Below are 207 nucleotides of genomic sequence, written 5' to 3' on the forward strand. Positions count from 1 at the left end.
GTGTTGCCCTCCACACTGAATGAAGGGAGAGGTCAGAAAGTTAGCCCATAAAGCGATAGAAAGAGATACTGTAAATTTAATGCAAATGTGTAACCGAATGAAATAAAGACAGTATTTACAAATAATACATGCACAGCATTCTGATTAGCGGAAGCGGGTACGTGCATCATTGCAACCATGGGCAATGAAACTTCGGGGAGAATCACG

Source organism: Dermacentor silvarum, chromosome 5 (assembly GCF_013339745.2).
Source record: "Dermacentor silvarum isolate Dsil-2018 chromosome 5, BIME_Dsil_1.4, whole genome shotgun sequence".
Taxonomy (NCBI): domain Eukaryota; kingdom Metazoa; phylum Arthropoda; class Arachnida; order Ixodida; family Ixodidae; genus Dermacentor; species Dermacentor silvarum.